This window comes from Mobula hypostoma, chromosome 10, assembly GCF_963921235.1.
Source record: "Mobula hypostoma chromosome 10, sMobHyp1.1, whole genome shotgun sequence".
Lineage (NCBI taxonomy): Eukaryota > Metazoa > Chordata > Chondrichthyes > Myliobatiformes > Myliobatidae > Mobula > Mobula hypostoma.
Genome location: NC_086106.1, coordinates 61116832 through 61138187, shown reverse-complemented (window position 1 = coordinate 61138187; position 21356 = coordinate 61116832). Strand labels below are relative to the sequence as shown.

Genomic DNA, 21356 nt, shown 5'->3' with positions numbered 1-21356 from the left:
CCTTCAGAACCCAAGGGTGCATTCCATCAAGTCCAGGAGATTTATTCCCCCTTCAGTCCATTAAACTTCCTGAGCACCTTCTCAGGCTATGTCCACACTAGACCGGATAATTTTGAAAACACCAGTTTCACGCAAAAACGATAGGCATCCACACCAGGCGTTTTTGAAAATACCTCCGTCCACATTAAAATGGGTATTTGGGCAAATCACCTCCTACTGGGCATGTGCAGGACACATCTACAGAAAACAAGCGAAGAGGAAAACAGTATACTTGGTGCACGTTTGTCCAGTTACAGATGAGAAAAAATTAAAAGGAAATTGCCAAACGACGGACAGCTGTTGGCTCTCGCACAGGAGGGCTTAAAATTAAAAAAAAAAATACTGGAGCGTATGGAGGCAACTGACAGGGGGTTCATGGACATTATGACCTGGCTGACCATGAACATTGAAAGACTGACTAACTCTGTTGCAGAGGGATTTGCAATGATGAGGAGTATGACACCCCCCCCACCCGCCAGTACTTTTCACCGCCACAATACCAGCCTCACAGCCACTTCAATAGCTGACACTCAGGACACATACGGACACTCAGACCTCCGGGTGGCCCCACCAACATCTTCCCCATTCCCACAGATGAGTCACCCTGGAAACATTTCCTACAGCCATAGTCTCTTCACCGATGAAAGGGACGACAGCCACAGCTACATGCAGTAAGGCTTGTTACTGGGCAAAAGTGAAGTTTGTTGTTACCTCATTTGTTTGCCTTTACTTTTGCCATGTCTTTCTGTATTATTTTGCTGTATTTAACATGTGCAATAAAATGAGTTACTGGGCAAAAGTGATTTTATTTTTACCTGAGTAAAAGTGAAATTTACAATTTTCCTTTTTTGGCCTTAACATTTTCACGTCTATGCCAAACATAAGTTACTACTTACAAATGACACTTTGGATGTAGTGACAATTGCATCTATTGAATGTTTGCACAACAGGTTTCCCCCGCCATCCGAGGGTAGAGCGTTCCTATGAAACGGTTCGTAAGCCGAAATGTCACAAAGTGAAGAAGCAATTACCATTTATTTATAAGGGAAAATTTTGTGAGCGTTCGCAGACCCAAAAATAACCTACCAAATCATGCCAAATAACACATAAAACCTAAAGTAACGGTAACGTATAGTAAAAGCAGGAATGATATGATAAATACACAGCCTATATAAGGTAGAAATACTTCTGTACGATTGCCTGCACAGATCTCAGTAGCGAAAATCTCACGCAAGCGCTCTCGGCAGAAAATCTCACACAAGCGCTGTTGGCATAAACGCACTCTCCGGTAACCTTTAAACTATGAAGCTGCCAAATCTACCAAATAACACGTAAAAATACACAGCCTATATAAAGTAGAAATAATGTATGTACAGTGTAGTATCACTTACCGGAATTGGGAAAACAGCACCGAGCACACTGATGATGGTGTGTTAGACTGAGTCGTTGCAGGCTGGGTGGTGCAGTGGCCCCCAACCTCCGGGCCGCTGACCCAACACATTGCCGCGAAGAACGCAGTAGTAGCCGGGAGGCACACAGCACATCCTTAAGAAAAAAGCCGAAATAAACATGCTAATTAATTAGGTGCTGCCCGGCACGTAAATGCCGGCGCAGATCAGAGGCGATTGCCAATTGCATCGCCTCTGAGCTGGGCTGACAATTATGTGCTAAGTGGTACCTAATTAATTAGGATGTTTATTTCGGCTTTCTTCTTAAAGATGTGCTGTGTGCCTCCTGGCTACCACTGTGTTCTTTGCGAATCGGTACAGTATCTGTCCGGGGCCCAGGTGTTGGTGTGGTGGGACACGGGGGTGTCATCTCATCGTCGATCAGGGCAGGCAGCTCATCTTCTCCTATGACTGCCCGCTTCAATGTCGAAGGTCGAGGTTCGTCATCTGCGATGGCTGATGTGGAAGGCTTGCTTGACTGCTGAGCCTCGCACATTTTTCTATCATACAGTTGTTTGTAAGGACTCAAACCACCCTGAAAATATCCCCTAAACCTACGTACCCTTTCAAGATTAAAGTCGTACTTTATCATTGCAGCGAAAATCTCACGCAGTTGCTTCACTTTCTGCATTCGGTTTCGATTGTTATCCTTTCCTCTTCGAATTGCATCAGCTCTTCACCTATCAGTTCTTGGTCATGGGATGCCAAAACCTCTTCAATACCATCTTTGTCAGCTTCCATAAGCCAAACTCATTTTGTCCTTACTTCGTTCACCACGATCGAAATGCTTAATTATGTCTAGTTTTACGCTAAGTGTTAACACCCTTACTCTTTCAGGCTTTTCGGACACCTTAGAACTCATCTTGCTAACGGCTGCTCAATGCAACGTGTTTCAGCAATGCCGTTCCGAATCCAGGCAGAGCTGCTGCTCGGGGCGCGCGCTGCCTTTCTTCGTAACAGTGAAAACACCTTCTGAAAGTGAAAACAGGGTACGAATGTAGGTCGTTCGTAACAGTGAGGTTTCGTAAAGCGAACATTCGAAAAGCGGGGGACACCTGTACATTAATAAAGCATCTTGTTAAATGTATAAAACATGTCTGCACCAGTGTTATCTTGTATTTCCATACAATGTTACATTAGGCTGTTACACATCTATTGTCAGATACCGTTGTTGTGTGGGGATTTGCGTTCAAGAAAACAATGAAATGCCGTGCAGCTGCAACCATCTGTTCCAGCACGTCATGACAGCATTTTTGAAAAGCTCTGGTTACCCCGTACACACTACACCGCCCAACCGACGATTTCAGATTTACACACTCTAAAGAGCGATTTAGAAAAGCTCTGTTTTTGGGGGAGGAAAACGCTGTTTCAGTGTGGACGGAGGGTCAAAACGAAGAGAAAAATCTTCAGTTACAGATTTATCCGGTCTAGTGTGGACGTCGCCTCAGTTGTAATTTTCACTGCACATACTTCACTTCCCTGACACTCATGAATGTCCGGTATACTGCAGACATCTTCCACTGTGAAGACTGATGCAAAATATGCATTCAGTTCCTCTGCCATCTCTGCATCTCTCATTACAATATCTCTAGCATCATTTTCTATTGCTACTATATCTACCCTCAATTCTCTTTTACCCTTTATATACTTAAAGATATTGGTGCAAGACACAAGAATTACTACAAGTCACTAAGTAAATGAATAAATTGTTAAAGCAAAAGAGGAATAGCGAATTCATGGACTGTTCAGATATATGATAGTGGAGGGGAAGATGTCCCTAACGCATTGAGTGTGGGAATTTAGGTTCCTATCATCACCAATGGTAGTAATGAGAAAATGGCATGTCCTGGATAGAAACATAGAAAACATACAGCACAATACAGACCCTTCAGCCCACAAAGCTGTGCCGAACGTGTCCCTACCTTAGAACTACCTAGGCTGTACCCATAGCCCTCTATTTTTCTAAGCTCCATGCATCCATCTAGGAGTCTCTTAAAAGACCCTGTCGTTTTCACCTCCACCACCAGTGCCGGCAGCCCGCTCCACGCACTCACGACTCTCTGCGTAAAACACTTACCTCCTGACATCTCCTCTGTACCTACTTCCAAGGGTTTTTGATGCATGCTGCCTTCCTGAGGCCCCGCCTCTTGAAGAGGTATTTGCTGGTGGATAGGGTTGTGCCCACGTTGGAGGTGACTGAGTCTATAACCCTCTGTAGCCCCTTTTGATCCTATGAATTGCAGCCTCCATTTGCAGACTGTGATGCAACCAGTCAGAGTGCTCTGCCCCTGTAGAAATGTGCTATTTTTGATGATAAACCAAATCTCCTTCAACTCCTTTAACATGGTATCCCTTGGACCTTTAGAAATCTCTCCCAAATTGCTTTGGGAAGCAAGAGAGGAGACTGCTGGGGCTCTGATCAAGATTTTTGCTCAATCTTTAGACATGGAAAAGGTCGCAGAAGACTCGAGGTGGCTAATATTGCTCGTATATTCAAGAAGGATGTTTGCGATAAACCAGGAAACTACAGGTCAACAAGCCTATTTCAGTAGTGTGGGAACAATTGGAAACACTCTCTTAGGATAAGATTTATGATCATTTGGAAAGAAAAGGATTGATTAGGAGAGTCAGCATGGTCCTGTGTATCTGAAATCCTGCCTTACAAATCTAAGTAAGTTTTTTTGAGGAGGTTTCAAGGAAAATGGATGACGGCCAGGTGGTAGATGTGGTTTACATGGACATTAGCAAAGGTTTTGACAAGTTCTTCTATGGCAAGCTGGCCCAGAAAGATGTGGCACATGAAGACTAAGGAACTTTGACAAACTGAATTCAAAATTAGTTTGGTGATAGGAGGCAGATGGTGGTAGAGGGTTATTTTTTCTGACTGGCTGTCTGTAATCAGTGATGGAAATGCCTGATATAACTTTAATGGAGATACCTTTGCTCTGGTAAGTAAATTTGTTGATGAGTGAATATTGGATACAAAGAAATGTGAATCATCTGCAAAGTTGCTCAAGACAGAGGAAGATGGAAATTATTCAAGTATGAAGAAATGCATTTTAGGTCATCTAATCCTGATCAGAAATATACAGCAAATGTCAAGGACCTTAGAAGTATTAATACATAGAGGAACCTTGGAGTCCAAGATCATCACTCTCTGAAAATGGTGAAATGGGTGATAGTGTAATAAACAAAACACTTAGCTTGCTTGCCTTCATTGGCAGGAGTTCTGTGGTGTGGAAAAGAATTGAGACATTTGTTAGGCTGCACAAATGGAATATTGCAAGCATTTTTGTTTATCACCTGAGAGGAAGGATCTTGTAATGCTAGGAAAAGTGCAGAAGAGATGCAGTGGAATTTCAGTTACAAATATACAGTTCTGGATAACGTTATCATTACCCATACATTGAACCTTGTAAAATCACATCAATAACACATTAGATTATGGATTTCAGCCCCTTAAGCCTATGCAATGATAACCAAGAGCAGTCAACAATGTCACACAACATGATGTCCTTGAATTACCAGGCTTCTAGGAATTCAAGTTAAAGGGAATGAGAAGGATGTCCACTATTTACTATAGATGTAATAGTTAACAGAACTTCTTAGAGAAATGTCAAGGTAAATTGTAAATGCCTGCCATTAGTCCATAAGCAGCCCACAAGATCGGCAAGGTGAAAAAAAGAAATGAAGTCAATATAGCAGAGACATAAGGAGCTAGAGTTCTGAATCAGAATCAGCTTCATTATCACTGACTTTACACAACATAGCATCTGTTGTTTTTGACAGCGGTGTACTGCAAAGACAAAAAAATTACTATGAATTACAAAATAGTGGATAGAGAGGAATAACAAGGATCTATGTTCATAAGTTCATAGACCATTCAGAAAGCTGATATCAGAGTGCATCTTCAGACTCCTGTACCTGCTCTTTGATGGTAGTGATGAGAAGAGGGCATGTACTGGATGGTGAGAATCCTCAGTGATCATGTCAACTTCTTGAAGCATGGATCCTCAAAGATGTTCTCAATGGTGGGAAGAGTCATCTTGTGATGGAGCTGACTGAGTCTACAGCCCTCTACAGCCTCTCGTGATCCTATGCATTGGAGGTTCTATACCAGTTGGAATGCTCTCTACTGTAGGTTTATAGAAAAGCACACAAAATGCTGGAGGAACTCAGTGGGCTATGCAGCATTTATGGAGGGGAATAAATAGTTGACAATCTCCTCAAACTCCGAATGAACTAAAATGACTGGCGTGCCTCCTTTGTGATTGCATGAATGTGTTGAGCCCAGGTTTGATACTTCCCAATGTTGATGCCTGAGAACTTGAAGCTGCTCACCCTTTCCATCACTGTTCCCTCAATAAGGACGACAGTGTTTTCTCCCAACTCCCCTATCTGAAGTCCACAATCCTTGGGCTTGCTGACATTGGGTGTGAGGTTGTTGTGGCACAACTCAACCAACCAATTTATCTCAATTGTGAAGGTCTCCTTGTTGCCATCTGAGATCCTATCAATAGCTATGCTGTCACTTGTCAATTTATAAATGGTGTTTGAGCTGTGTTTAGCTAAAACACCCAGTGGAGTAAATCATCCAGGCTGTAGAGATGTCCAACACCATTCTGCTAGACGTGCTATACTGGTGTTCAGGACCAGGGTGGATTAATTAGAATACAGGTAGAATGTAAAACAGTCAGATAGAAGTAGAACTAATTGACAGAGAAGACTGAACTTGCTTGTCAATGCAGATGCAAGGCAACTAATATAGTCAAAAAAGCAGACAGCTGGAAGAACCTAGCAGGACAAACAGCATTAGGGAAACAAAGAGAAGATTGACATTTTGGCTTGAGATCCCAGAATGGGTATAGCCAGTATAAAGAGGCAAAAGTGAGAGGTGAGGCAGGTTCTGGCAGGCTATAGGTGGAATTAGAGGGGTTTGATGCACAGAAAGAGGCAGGCGGGGAAGGGGGGAGTGGAGTTAGGAGTCAGTGGATGGTAGGTGATACGTAGGGTCAGAGAGAGAGAAAAGGGGATAAAAAGGGACTGAAGGATCTAGGTGGAACATGGGGCAGATTGAGGTCGAGACAGGGGCTGGAATTTGATTAGCGGAGGCCACGGTGCTGGGATCTGATAAGGAAATGTGGTAAGCAGAAGCAGATAAGGGATAGATGATAGATGGATTGAACGAGATGGGGAAGGTGTAGGAGGCCTACTGGGTTAGGTTTATGGGTGGCAGGCAGATGGAACAACATGGGGAAGGGAAGACACTGGCTGGATCAGAAGGAAAGAAAACGGAGTGCAGTGGCTGTGGGGAACCCAAATATGAAAAATTCAAAATTCATGCCATTGGGTTATAGACTACCCAGGAGGAATATGACCTGTTTTTCCTCTTCTAGGTCAGGGGTTCCCAAACTTTTTTATGCTATGGACTCCTACCATTAACCGAGGGGTCTATGATCCCATGTTGGGAACCCCTGTTCTCGGCTGTCTTTGGCCTCATCCTGGCAGTGAAGAAGGCCAAGGGGGGCATTGGAATGGGACGGAAAGTTGAAATGCCATACAACTGAGAGCTCAGTCTGTGCTTGTTGACTGTTGAAGAATGCTAATTACTGTTAAGATTTCCCTGGGTAGTCGTGAGCCTCCAAGAGACTAGAAGTTAACATATTTGCCAAATTCTGAAATTCTGAGAAACTGTCTTATACTGTCTATGAGCTAAAGTGTAGGAAGTTATATCGAGAGCACTGAATGCAGTAAACAAGGTTAAAGAAAGTGCATGCGAATCTTTGCCTGATTTGGAATGGGTGTTTAGGTTTCTGGATAGTGGTGATAAAAGAAATGTAAGGCAATTGCCAAACATCCTACTGCATCAGGGAATATTTCTGGGGATAGGGAGGGACAGATGATTGAGATTAGTAAACAAGACCTTCATGAAGAGAGCAAAACTGGAGTGGGGTTGGTATCTGGTGGAAATGATGAAGGATATTGTATGAATGTAGACATAGGTGGACTGAAAGGGGAGGACCATGGTACCTGCCTCTGTTTATCTGGGGGGAGAGCAGCTGCAAGAAATGGAGGAGATGGGGCCAGGGCTCCCTGAATCACAATGGAGGTGGGGCCACTTTTCATGAAAAGGGAGGGAATTTCAGATATCCGGGAATGAAAGACCTCATATTGAGAACTGATGTGGCAGAGGGAGAAGTTGGGAGAAATGGATCGCATCCTTCAAAGAGGTGAGATGATGTCAAGGGGCTCATTGGGTTTATTGTAAATCTTTGTAGATAATTTGTTTCCTGAAAAAGAGACAGAAAAAAAAGGAGAAAGGGGACAGAAATGTCAGCAATTGTCCAAGTGAATTTAGGACAGGGTGGAACCGAGTAGTGAAGCTGATTGAATTCTCATCTACCATGTGAATACAAGAGGCAGCAGCTGAGCAGTCATGCTTACAGGGGAGAAGGAGTTGAGCAGAGGATCAGAGAAAGATTGGAACATGGACTGTTGTCATATATATGACAGTTCTCAGAATTTGGTAAAATATTTGTTTACTTCTATTCCTTTGGAGCATCTCTACTGACTAGGGAAATCACAGTAACGATACTTAGCATTCTTCAACAGTTACATGTGTCCAGGACATAAATTATACTTGCTCTGATTCGAGCTTCATATCCTTCCAGATGACAGATAGTAATTTGGCACAGTTTCTCCATTGGAAGATACATAAACAAATAACTTAATTATTTAAAGGAACTGTTTACAGTATGTCTAAACATAATTAATTTGTCAACTCACTGCCTCATAATAAATCATAAAATCGCACTGTAAGAATCAGCTCAGAGACTAATAAACAACGCAGAGCATGCACCGAGATCATTTAATTCATCATAATGAATTTTCCAGTAAGTAATCTTACACCATATAGATATACTGAATTTTCACAATTCCAAAAATCTCTCTGAACTAAGAGTCAATTCTTGAGGATAAGAATGAGAGTCAACTACCTATTCTTTAAGTACAGGATCACTGAACAATTTTGATCCTTGCGAAAGCCACATATTAGAAACAGGAAACAAATAATTTCTAGCAGTTATAATTATAATTTTAAGTTAGAGGGAATTGAAAATTAATACTTGAATGATGGATATCAAAGTATTTTACAAAGGGTAGTCCACTTATTAAGTAGTCAGCCTATCCTGGACCCTTTAAACAGCACAATTGGGAGACGTAATGAGAATGAATATGGTTGACATGCAGGCAAAGGGAAAATCAGCGACTCAGGCCATAGAAGACTCAGCACTGTTTGACCGATATCTGTAAAGAAATTCTAATGGGCCCACTAGATTGGGCACAGCAGAAGGGAGACAACAACCACCTTGCCAAGTGGCATCTTCTTGTACAATATATCATCTACTATTCTATTTCAAGGCTGGATTCTGGATGCCTGACAGTCTCATGCCTGGTTGCGCGTGTGCTGTGATCGGGTGGGTACTGGAAATGGCAATGGTTGAATGAACAGGCGAACAGGAGAGTCAGGCCATGGGACTTAGTGGTTACTGGACTAAAGTCACTTTGTCGAAGTTCCTGTAATGCTACAAAAGGAGAATTGCATAGGAACTGAGATTATTGCACTCATGGCAGATACAGAAACAATTCTGGCAACACAAGGAGGAGTTATGTGAATTCTCAGTCAAAGGTCTAGATTGACTTAAAACATAAAAATCAACATTATTTTATTGAGATACAGCATGGAATAGCCCTTCCAGCCCTTCAAGGCACACCGCCCAGCAATCCCCCAATTGTAATTGTAGCCTAATTTATTATAATAATCAATTAACCTACCAACCGGTAGGTGTTCTTTGCACAGTGGGAGTAAACCCATGTGTGTCACAGGGATAACATACAAACTCCTTACAGGCAGAGACAGGAAATGAACACGAGCTGCCGATATCATAAAGCATTATGCTACCACTCTGCTAAAATTATCTAATTGAATTTCTGAGCAAATGTGTTTCAGGCACACATGGAAGTTGGAGGAGGATGGGAAAGAAATAAAAAGGCATAGCAGTGCTAGTTGGAAGAAGGGACTTACAACCTGGGGAATGGAAATCAAGCCAAGGCTGCACCATTGTCTCCAAATTTTGAGGAATAATAATACTCTGTCACTCATCTGGCACAAAGGTGGGGTCTTAATGGAGGATGTCAGGATTTTGAAAATGCTTCAAAGAGAGCAATCTGACAGATTCAAAGCATAGGGTGGCACAGCTACTATCTCACAGATTCAGTGCTGTATGCATTAAGTTTATCTGAATGCTCCAGTTTCTTCCCACATCCCAAAATTTTGTAATGGAGACACAAATCCTACAGCGTCACATTAATCCTGTAGTGCTAATGCTTGGTTTTATTCCAAAATATTAACAACTTCCTTCCTCCTGCTTGACAATTCCTGAAGCTGATTGACTCACTAAGTTCTTCCAGCAGATTGTTGGTTGTTCCAACAAATGGCAGGTTGATTGGCCACTTGGCTAGAGCAAATATTGTCTTGTGTGTAGGTGAGAGGTAGAATCTAGGAAGATTGATGGTAAATGGGAAGAATAAAATAAATTGGCATAGAATGGTATAAGTATGGGTGGTTTATGGTGTAATCTGGATTGGGCTGAATGTCCTAGTTCCACACTGCATCTTTTTATGACTCTAAGATCTAGCATGTGATAAGGAATACATGAAATCCGAAAGATGTTCCCCATTGAGCTCTCTGGGACATTGATGAAGATATAGGAGAAGGAAGGTACAGAAGTACAAGCAGTTATAATAATGACACTCCATATAAAAAGCAGATAAAATCCAAAAGCATGCATTCATTGCTTGCAAACACATGCACAGATTTATTGGCCTGGGAAATTTGAGTGCAAAAGCTGACATCCCACACAGTATCAAGGGAATGCTGTACTTACAGGAATTTTAAACTGAAGATATATATATATATAAAATCAATTAGTTTTTGGCTGATATTTCTTGGTCAAACCCATTAATTCAGTACAATTTATGGCATCTTGCAGGATATAAAAATAACTGTGTTTTGTCTCCTAGAACTACAATTCATTTAGTACTTGAGTGTTTAAAGGCTTTATGGAATGCTCTATTGTAAAAATGGCAACAAATTATGTCTGTGTGTCCATCATCAACACATTCACCCACAGATGAACTCTTTCTGTAGTGCTTTCTAAAAAGAATGACTTTTATTCCCTGACGATTCTTATTAACTTTACTACCCTTTAAAACTACTAAGTAACACTGTTATTTCATCTCAGAAACTACTTTACAATGTGTTGAAGATTACTTTGGTACAAGAACATAAATACACCTGGATTATTAAAATAACTAATCCCTACAGTATTCCTATTCTAGGCAATTTAATGTTATTTGATATACTAGCTGTTCTCTGGGGCAATATTACACTAATAAATAACATGTTTAAATATTTAATACTGATAATAAGCATTTAATTCACTAAAATAGGTTGGAGCTTGGAATCATAAATTATACTGCAAATAATTAAGCTATTACTTAATTAAAATTGATTTAAATGTTCCTGATATTTTTCAAACCTTGGAAGTGCATGATTTTGAATAGTTCATATGGAAGCTTCTTGTAATTCAAATTGTATTACTATTAGTATAGGAACAATGCGATAAATTTCTTCACTTATCTAGGCAAGAGAATTTGATTTACGAGAATGCTGCCGGGAATCAAAGGCCAGAGCCATTGGGAGTGAATGGGAATACTCGGATATTTTTCACTGAAACGTAGAGAGTGAGGGGGTGATCTTACAAAGATGTATAAAATCACGAGGCATATAAATCGGGTGAATACATGTACTCTTTTTTCCCCTGGAGAAGGAGAATAATAAAATAGAGGGCATAGGTTCATGATGAGAAGCGAGAGATTTAAACGGGATAGAAACATAGAAAATCTACAGCACAATACAGGCCCTTGGCCCACAATGCTGTGCCAAACATGTGCTTACTTTAGAAATAACCTTGGGTTACACATAGTCCTCTATTTCTCTAAGCTCCACATACCTATCTAGGGGTCTCTGAAAAGTCCCACTATCGCCGGCAGCCTATTCCACGCACTCACCACTCTCTGCATAAAAAAACTTACCCCTGACATCTCCTCTGTACTTACTTCCAAGCACCTTAAAACTGTGCCCTCTCGTGTTAGCCATTTCAGCCCTGGAAAAAAGCCTCTGACTGTCCACATGATCAATGCCTCTCATCATCTTATACAGCTCTATCAGATCACCTTGCATCCTCCGCCACTCCAAGGTCAAAAAGGCTGAGTTCACTCAATTTATTCTCATAAGGCATCCAGGCAACATCCTTGTAAATCTCCTCTGCACCCTTTCTATGGTTTCCATATCCTTCCTGTAGTGAGGTGACCAGAACTGAGCACAGTACTCCAAGTGAGGTCTGATCAGGGTTCTATATTGCTGTAACATTACCTCTCGGCTCTTAAATTCAATCCCACAGTTGATGAAGGCCAATGCACCATATGCCTTCTTAACCACACAGTCAACCTGCGCAGCAGCTTTGAGAGTCCTATGGACTCGGACCCCAAGATCCCTCTGATCCTCCACACTGCCAAAAGTCTTACCATTAATACTATATTCTGCCATCATATATGACCTACCAAAGTGAACCACCTCACATTTATTTGGGTTGAACTCCATCTGCCACTTCTCAGCCCAGTTTTGCATCCTATTGATGTCCCGCTGTAACCTCTGACAGCCCTCCACACTATCCACAGCAATCCCAACCTTTGTGTCATCAGCAAATTTACTAACCCATCCCTCCACTTCCTCATCCACTAATTTCTCCACACATAGTAGATGAGCTGCCAGAGGAAGTGGTTGAGACAGGTATAATAACAGCATTTAAAAGACATTGGGTAGGGCTTAGAAGTACATTGGTCAAGCATGGTTAACATGAATGAATTGGTCTGAAGAACCTGTTTCCATGCTGTATTACTCCATAATTCTATGACTCACAAACTTAAATTGTATTATATTAAGCAGTGGTAAATCAAGGCAAACCGGACTTGCTGCGTTGTCTAGAAGATGTTTTGCCACTCATCCAAGAGGCTTCTTCAGTTCTGATCCATGATGGGTAGATTTTTGGCTTATAAACCGAGTTGTTTAAATGCATAGCAATCCCATGGTGATGTGGAGACAGATATGATAAAAGTGCTCAAGAGTCTCTTAGACAGGCTATTGAAAGTAAAGAAAATGGAAGGACATGGACACTATATAAGCAGAACGGATTAATTTAGTGGGCATTTGATTACTAATTTAATTAGTTCTGCACAACATTGTGGGCTCTAGGGTCTGATCCTATACTGGAATTCACCGTTTTCTACTTTAAGGCAGATGATCTGCTGGTCTGAGTCCGCTGGTCAGCTACATGCTAGACAGTAATTGTCCTTGACAAATCTGTCACCAGAACATCAGCAAGGTCAAACCTCCTCTAAAACAATGGGACAGCTGTAGTGTGGGAGCACTGTTGCAAATAGTGAAGCCCCAGCACCTGACTGGTGGGCAGTGAAATCTGTCACCCAAGTTAAACGCTTCTGTGTGCGTCTTTGACAAGCACGAACGTACAAAATCAAGCAGGATCTGTCAAGATTTTAACATAATTTTACAGTTTTTGCAACACATCTCCCTCACCATGCAATAACAGTCACAGGTGGTCAGTCAAGGCTTGACGATCTAAGCTTGTTGTCGACATTTTTTTAACAATTTCTTGACAGATCCCACATGAGAGTCTACATTTGTGACAAAATGAAGAGCAAGCATGTGTGACTCGCTGCTGTCTGAAAATTCAGGACTAACGGCTCTGAAGGTTTCCCCTGCTCCAATGTTAGGCTGGTGGATCAATAGTTGACACTTTTATCCCTGTTCTTGTTTTTGAAGAGGAATAAAATGTTTGCAATCTCTTCTATATTACAGAGGATTGAAAGATTGTGCTTGTGGTCCTTACCTCATTTGGCAACTTAGCTGAAACTCTGGTCTTTCTATAATCAGTTTGGTCTTCCACTGTATAATTAACCAGACAATTGTCATACAGTGATAATTAAACATAAAAACAGCAGATGCTATAAATTGGAAATTGAAAACAAAAATGAAAATGCTGAAAGTGCTCTCCAGGTTTGGTGAAGCTGTCTAATCAGCTGAGTGTTCTCAGCAAATCCCACACATCTTTTATTCAAATTCAGCAGACCAAAGAGATGAAATGGAAGTGACTGCCTTTGACATTAGGAGGCATTTGAGTGAGGTATCCAGGTGCCATGGTAAAGTTGAAGTCAATAAGTACATGGGGTAAACACTCCATCAGTTATCATAATCAGTGGTTGTGGTTGTCAGAGGTCGATAATCCCAAATTCTGAAATCATGGCAAGGCACAATTAGTAAGGTAGGTTTTTAAAGTACAGCCACCTGGAGCCAAATCACCTTTGGGGAACTTGCCTTCAAGGAATGTGGTTTCCTGGTGACCCCCATTCTAACCTACAGGCGCCTACCTCATCTTCTATCCCCTAGGTGCACTCCCACCCTGATCTAATTGCCCACCTTCCAAATGCTCTTCCCCACCCCTCACTTTCTGGTTGTTTCTTCCTAGATGTGCCTGGCTCTTCAACCTGCTTAACCTTAACTTGTGCCTCCAGGTGGCTACACCTTAAAAGCCTACCTTGCGAATGATTTCCGAATCAGGTTTAATATCACTGGCAAATGTTGTGAACTTTGTTGTTTTGCAGCAACAGTACAGTGCAGTGCATAAGAAGGAAATATATCTAAATTTAATTCAATAAGTAGTGCAAAAAGATAGCAAAAAAGAGAAAAAATAGTGAGGAGATGTACATAAATTCATCGTTCAATCGGAAACCTGATGGCGATGGGGAGGAAGCTGTTCCTAAAATGTTGAGTGTGTGTCTTCAGGCTCCTGTACCTCTTTCTTGATGGTAGCAATGAGAAGAGGGCATGTCCTGGGTGATGGGGGTCCTTAATATCAGGGGGGTGATTAATGATGTTTGAGGCACAGTCCTTTGAAGATGTCCTTGATACCGGGGAGGCTAGTGCTCATGATGAAGCTGGTTGAGTTTACAACTTTTTCCAGCTTTTTCCCAATCCTGTGCAGTGGCCTTTCCATACCAGCTGGTGATGCAAACGGTTAGGATGCTCTCCGTGGTACATCTGTAGAAACCTGTGAGAATTTGGTGACATTAAATCTCCTCAAACTCCAAATGAAACATAGCTACTGTCATGTCTTTGTAATTGCATCAAAATGTTGGGCCCAGGATAACTCTTCAGAGATGTTGACACTCTATGAACTGAAAACAGCTCCTCTTTTTCATTGCTGATCCCTTGGTGAGGACTGCTGTGTGTTCCCTCGACTGCCCCTTCCTGACATCCACAGTTAGTTCCTTGGTCACTGGCATTGAATGCAAGGTTGTGGTTGTGACACCACTCAAACACCTGATCTATCTCATTCACATACGCCTCTTTGTCACTATCTGAAATTCTGCCAACAATAGTTGTGTCATCGGCAAATTTATAGATGGTGCCTGAGCTGTGTCTAGTCAGAGTCAGAGCTTGGCATGATCAGTGTCTGACAATCAGAACTGTTGAGGGTGTGGCACCAACTTTTGAGAGCATTTATCCCCAGTGCTTGTCGGACTTCTGTTGCTGTCTACAATTTCCCCATTATCCAGCTGGCTCAGGCTTCACCTCTGATCCCAGCTAGCATTTCCTCATCCATCGTCTGATAGGGATTTGCTAATTCAAAAAAAAATTCAAACCACTTGATGTGGAGTCAGTACAGATGTGCAAAAATGCAGCTAAGATGCAGTCTGCTCTATCTGAGATATGCCATTCATCTAGGGTGAAAATATCAAATATTGGAGGGCAGAGAGGTGGAAATTTAAAGGAAATTTGTGCTGCATGTTTTGTATGCAGAGAGTGATAGGTGCATGGAATATGCTGCCAGGGAGGTGCTGGAAGCAGACAGCAATATTTAATAAGAGGCATTTAGACAGGCATAGGAATAAGTAGGGAATAGAGGGATACAAGTCTTGAGCCAGCAGAATGGATTTGTTTAATTACTGTGTGTCTCACTTCCAACCAGTGTATGCTCCTAGCAGCAGTTTGGAAAGACCTACTATTTGTTGAATTTGATTTTCCATATGCAGTGTAGTTGAGTGCTGGAATATTGTCTGCACACCTCAGCAGGAGCCCAATGCATGTAACTATTATCAATTTATGCCTGCATGTAATTCATAAGGACTGCTGCATCTCTTATGGAGCTGGTAAAAGGAAAGGTCCATTATGAAAGCAGTAGGTTCTGGCAGACGATCTGACAATCAGTCTTTCTCTCTTGCTTCTCCAAAGAATGAATCACTTCCAAAGCTATTGGGATTGAGTCACAGTTTGGAGTAGTAAGAGAGAGAGGACAGGTCTGTGCAGAGCAGGAGCCATTAAAAACAAGTCTCGTTGAGAGTGAGTTTTACTTGAATCATTTAAAGCAGGATTTAAAAGGACATCATTGTTGGAGTGGACAGTTTCAGATGGAAAACTGAGGCTTTACCTCAAGAGGCTTCAATAAGTAGAGGCGGGGGCACAGGTGTGTAGTAGGGTAAGAATAGGCAAAGATTTTTCATTATACATCATATTATTTTTATATAATTAAAAAGATACAAAATCATGGCTAATTAAATACAATAGGGATGCAAGTTGAGGTGATGTGTTGTAGCTGTATGATGTGGGAGCTAGCGGACCCCACTGTGGTTCCTGGTGGCCACTTCAGCCGTAAATGTTGGCGGCTCGAGGAACTCAGGCTCAAGGTTGATGACATGAAATCTGAGCTTCAAACATAGCAATGCAACATGGAATGGGAGAGTTACCTGGACACTGTTTCAGGAGGCAGCCACACCTATTAGATTAAGTACTTCAAATTTGGTCTGTGGTCAGAGACAAGAAAGTGTGATAGTATCAAAGCAACGGGGGATCCCAGAAGTAGTGCTGGAGTAGCCTCAGCTCTTCAGCTTGCCCAACAGGTCTGAGACTGTTACTCCCTGTGAGGATGAGAGTGGAGGCTGTAGGAAAGATGAGTAATCAAACCATGGCATCATGGTTCAGGAAAGCCATTCAAGAAAGTGTAGAGAGTAGAAATGTAGTTGTTATTTGGGGTAGTATAGGCAGGGGAATAGACAATTCTCCATCACAAGAATTGAGACTCCTGAAAGCTGCATTGTCCGTCTGGTATCTGGGGTCAGGATATCTCATCTGGAGAGAGGAAGGAAAGATCCAGTTGTCGTGGTCCATGTGGGGACCAACAATATGGAAAGAACAAGGAAATAGTTTCTATTGAATGAATTTGAGAAGCTGGAGGCTAAATTAAAATGCAGGACCAAGAAGGTAATAATCTCTGGATTGTTAACTAAGCCACATGCAAATTGGCAAAGGATTAATTGGATTAGAGAGCTAAGTGCATGGCTGAGAAAAGTGGAACTGAATTGGTGGGATATAGGTACCAGTATTGGGGAAGGAGGGAGCTGTTCCCCTGGGATAGGCTATACCTAAACCATCCTCGGACCAGCGTTCTGACAAATTGTATAAATGGAGCTGTAGAAAGGAATTTAAACTAAAGAGTAAGGGGTGAGTTCAACACTTTGGGAAAAAAGGATAAAATAAAAAAGGAAAATAAAGCAGAGGTTAAAGTATCCAGAATAAAGAAAAAGGCAAAAAGTTTTGAAAGGGATAATAATTAACTTCCAGTAGCATGGAAACAATTGAAAGGGCTGATGAATACAGGGTTGAAGGTGTTACACACAGAATACAAATTAAGGTGCTTGATCTTGTAGCACAGTTAGATATTGGCAGGTATGACATTGTGGGTGTCACAGAGTCATGGCTGAAAGAAGATCACAGTTGGGAGCTCATTATCCAAGAATACAAATTGACAGGCAGGTGGGTAGAGGGAGGAGGGAGGAGGGTGGCACTCCAGGTAAAAAAATGAAATCAAATCCTTAGAAAGCAGCGACCTCTAGAATTGGGAGATGTGGAATCCTTGTGGGTAGAGATAAGAAACTGCAAGGGTAAAAAAAACATGATGGGAGTTATATACAAGCCTCCAACAGTAGCCAAGATGTGTGATACATATTACAACAGGAGATAGAAAAGGTGTGTAAAAATGGCAACATTGCCATAGTCATGGGGAACATCATCTACAGATTGGGAAAATCAGGTTGGTGTTGGATCCCAAGAGAACCAATTTGTAAAATGCCTACAAGATGGAATTTTAGAGTAACTACTGGTTTAGCCCACTTGAAAAAAGACAATTCTGGACTGGGTGTTGTGAAATGAAGCATGTTTATGAGGGAACTTAAGGTGAAGAAAGCTGAAAAAACAGTGATCATAATGTTGCAATTTGAGAGGGCGAGGCTAAAACTCAGCATTACAGTGGAGTAAAGGGAATTACAGAGGCACAAGGAAGGAGCTGGCCAAAGCTGATTGGAAGGGAACACTAGCAGTGATAATGGCAGGACAGCAATATTTGGAGTTTCTGGGGGAAATTTGAAAGGCACAGGACTGATGCATCCCAAAGACGCAGAAGTATTCTAAAGGGAAGATGAGGCAACTGTGGCTGACAGGGGAAATCAAAGACAGCATAAAAGAATCAGAGAAAAAAACACCAGCCTTTCTCATAGTTAAAATGTTCTAATCATTCCGCTCTAATGCACTGATCACTTTCTTGTAATGTTGTGACCAAATATGTGCAGAATTCTCAAGCTGTAGCATAATTTCCCAGTTCTTGTACTCAATGCCCAGGCTCATAAAAAAAAGCATCTAGTGTGTTATTTTAGGCACCATTTTGAACTGCCTGGCTGATTTTAAGGAACTAGTGGATAAGGTTCTATTCACTCACTTGCTTTGTTGCACTTTCCCCAAATGTATTATTTTCACTCTTTCACTTTTTGTCTCTTCTCTGCACAACTGTTTGGACCATCTATAACTTGTAACAGTCTGAAACATTTCACCTCACTGTCAAACACAACCATTTTTGTATCATCTACAAGCTTCTAACACATGCCTCACATTTGTGGAAGTTACATATTGCAAGGGAACAAATGCTGAGCCCTGTGGAAACAATAGCTTTTCCCGTCAGAAGAACGCATGTAAAACATTTGCTTCTAGCCAAGTGGTTCTTTGGAAAAGCCTGGATCCAATTTGCCACTCTCCCTTGGGTTGCATGAGTATTTTTTTTACTTTTCTGAGCTTGGGATCTTGTTAAAACTTTGGCGGTACTTATATAGATCAAAAGCATTGCTGATATCAACTCTTCCATCTTTCTCTAACTTATTGGCACAAGTCCAATCTTCACATCAAGACATCCACCATGCTTCAAATCTGGGTCTCATGCCTCCCTCTATGACCAGATTCTTGACTTCCTCATCGAGAGATCAAGAGACCACCGTTAGTGCACAGCATTAATAACATCTCCTCCTCACTGTCATAAGTGCACCTTGAGGATATGTGTTTAGCTTACTGCTTTATTATCTCTGTACTAATGACTGTGGAAAGCACAGGTCAAACACCATCTGCAGATCTGTTAATGAGCCCTCTGTTGTTAGCAGAATATCATATGGCGATGAGGAGTCATAAACAAATGAGATAGATTGGCTGGTTGAGTGATGTAACAACAACAGTCTCACATCGAATGTCAGCACAACCAAGGAGCTGATTGTGGACTCTAAGAGGAAGTCAGGAGAAGACACACCAGTGGTCAAAGGGTCTGCAACAGAAAGGTTTCGCAGTTTTAAGTTCCAGGAAGTCAACGTTTCACAGGATTTATCAAGGGCCCAATAATTTGATGCAGTCAGAAGGTGGTATGCAGTGGCTCTACTTCATCAGTTTCAGGAGATTTGATATGTCACCGAAGACTCTTGAAAATAACCTATACTTGTATGGCAGAGAGCATTCTGACTGGTTGTATCACAGCCTCGTATGGAGCCTTCAATGCACAGGATTACAGGGTTGTAAACACAACTAGCTTCATCATGGGCACAGTCCTTCCCACTTCCAAGGATATCTTCAAGAGGTGCTGCCATAGAAAGGCTGCATCTATCATTCAAACATTCACCATCTGGGTGATGCCCTCTTTTCATTACTACCATCAAGGAGAAGTGCAAGAGCCTGAAGACCAGCACTCAGCATTTTAGGAACTGCTTCTTCCACACCATCAGATGTCTGAACAGTCCATGAACATGACCTCATCATTCATTTTGTGCACTATTTATTTTATAACTTATACCAATTTTTATGGCTTGCAATATACTACTCTCAAAAAACACAATTTTGTGAGGCAGGTCAGTAAATCTGCTTCTGCTTCTCAGGTTAGGTGGGAGGAAGATGTGCCCTTTATGGTAACACTGCAGGCTTTATCAGCCTGCAGTCTGGCGAGGGAAAAGTACAGTATTAATTCTGAAGAGGGGGTGGCCATACAAAAGCCTTGCTGTGGAAAGCTGATAAAAGATACAACATAGAGCACATAACATAGACTAATACATTACAGGAACAGGCCATTTGTCCTGTAAACACATATACCAGCAGAGAATCGAGGAAGATTTCAACTCCTCGGACCCCTGGCTCATGTAGCATGGCATACAGGTCACTATAGACTTCAAACCACTTAGTACTATGCCCCCTTCCAGCTCTGCTTCCCTCCCTGATGAGCTCAATTACTGCTACGCTCGCTTTCACCGCGAGAACAAGGAGGTCACCCTCAAAGCAGATCTCCCACCTGGTGAACTGCCTCTCTCACTTTCCACCTCCGAAGTTTACGCCACCCTGAGCAGGGTGAATGTACGAAAGGCAGCTGGTCTGGATGGAATACCTGGCCATGTGCTCAGAATCTGTGCAGGGCAGTTGGCCAGGGTCTTCACGGACATTTTTAATCTGTCCCTGGCCCAGGCAGTTGTTCCCACAAGCTTCAAGATCACCACCATCGTGCCAGTGCCGAAGCATTCCACTGCCACGGGCCTGAATGACTTCCGTCTGGTTGCACTCACCCCCATCATTGCAAAGTGCTTTGAGACTCTGGTTCTATCACATCTGAAACCCTGTCTGCCCACTACTCTGGACCCCCATCAATTTGCCTACCGCACCAACAGGTCAACAGAGGATGCCATCTCCACGGCACTTCACTCTGCCCTGGCCCACCTGGACAACCCCAACTCTTACGTTAGAATGCTGTTCATTGACTTTAGTTCGGCATTCAGTACTGTGATCCCCTCCAAGCTGATTGTCAAACTTTGCCAGCTTGGTATCAGCTCATCCCTCGGCAATTGGACCTTGGACTTTCTGACTAACAGACCCCAATCAGTTAAGTTAGACAACCTCTGCTCTTCCACTCTCACCCTGAACACCATCGTCCCTCAAGGCTGTGTGCTGAGCCCTCTTCTGTACTCCCTTTTCACCTATGACTGCGTTCCTGTACGTGGTTCTAACTCCATAATCAAGTTAGCAGACGACACCACGGTGATTGGCCTGATCAGAGGGGATGACGGAACGGCCTACCGGGACGAGGTCCAGCACCTGGCCGCGTGGCGTGCCGACAACAACCTGGCCCTTAACACCCAGAAGACCAGGGAGATCATTGTGGACTTCAGGCATGCTAGGAGCCACACTCATGTCCCCATCTACATCAACAGAGCTGTAGTGGAGCGTGTATCAACCTTCAATTCCTTGGTGTCCACATTTCCGAGGATCTCACCTGGTCCTTGAACTCCTCCATCCTGATCAAAAAGGCACAATAGCGCCTTTATTTC

At 42.3% G+C, this 21356-nt stretch overlaps 1 protein-coding gene across 1 annotated transcript in view; it reads right to left on the bottom strand.

Annotated features, from left to right (window-relative positions):
- LOC134353322 (5-hydroxytryptamine receptor 2A-like) overlaps positions 1-21356 on the bottom strand; it is a 337337-nt gene that overhangs the window by 101655 nt on the left and 214326 nt on the right. The window lies entirely within an intron of this gene.